Consider the following 1,010-nt stretch of genomic DNA (forward strand, 5'->3'; position numbering starts at 1 on the left):
CTAAAAAACAATAAAAAAGGATGATTAAGTTCTTTACATACTACTTAGTCCTACACATTTTGGATGATTAATTTTACATTGCCCCAAATATGTGCATATGGCTCAATGCCCGATGCTCCCCTTCGACTTGGACTTATAATGGGGTCCATCACGTTCATTATTTTCACTGATAAAGGCTGTGGACATGTACTTACACACAAATACCCACAGCTATATCTGGATATTAAAGATTCAGACCAGCATTCACAAGGTTGGGTTCAGATCTCTTCAGAGCTCCCATTCCTGACTCGGTCTCGGGCTTCCATCTGAACTATTAAAAAAAATCGGTTCTCGCCAGAGCCATAGTCTTCAGTTGGGCAAATGCAAATGGGTTCCAAAATAAGCAATTTTCATGTCCGTTTGTCCTATTAGAAGTAGCTCTAGAGGATTATTCCAATGTATGCTGTGTTTACTTTGGAGAAGATTACCTAATGTTTAGAGTGGTCTAACTTTATATTTTGTGTCAGATAAAAACTGCACTGTTTATTTAGACTAATCCAGCACTATAGGGTTAAAAAGGTTATAGCAGACAGGGAAGTGGTTAGCTCAGCCCCAGGGGATATTGGCAAAGTTATTATTGTGTCCTTGACATCCAAGTGTAAGGCTGTGATAGAGTCTCCTGTCAGACTGACATCAGAAAAGCTGTATAGACCAGTTGTTCCTTGGAATCGATTGCTGTTATCAAAGAAGCAATCAGGACAGCAGGAGCATCTTTATTACCTCAGGATAGAAGTGAGAGAGCTACAGCACCGGACTCATCCCCTCCCCCAACTCACTACATGAGCAAGATACAGTTCTGATTAGGTTAAGACACTGTGTGTATGAAGAGATGTTACCTGCGACTTTCATATATGTAAATGAAGCATTGCATGAAGGGAAGTGATTCTGTGTGATGAAAAGAAGCTTGAATAAAACCCCTGTGATTAACTTCAGCTCAGAACTGTGTCATAGCTGTGTGCCTGTATACCGTT

Source organism: Dendrobates tinctorius, unplaced genomic scaffold, assembly GCF_039654945.1.
Source record: "Dendrobates tinctorius isolate UK_male_01 unplaced genomic scaffold, ASM3965494v1 ptg000009l, whole genome shotgun sequence".
Taxonomy (NCBI): domain Eukaryota; kingdom Metazoa; phylum Chordata; class Amphibia; order Anura; family Dendrobatidae; genus Dendrobates; species Dendrobates tinctorius.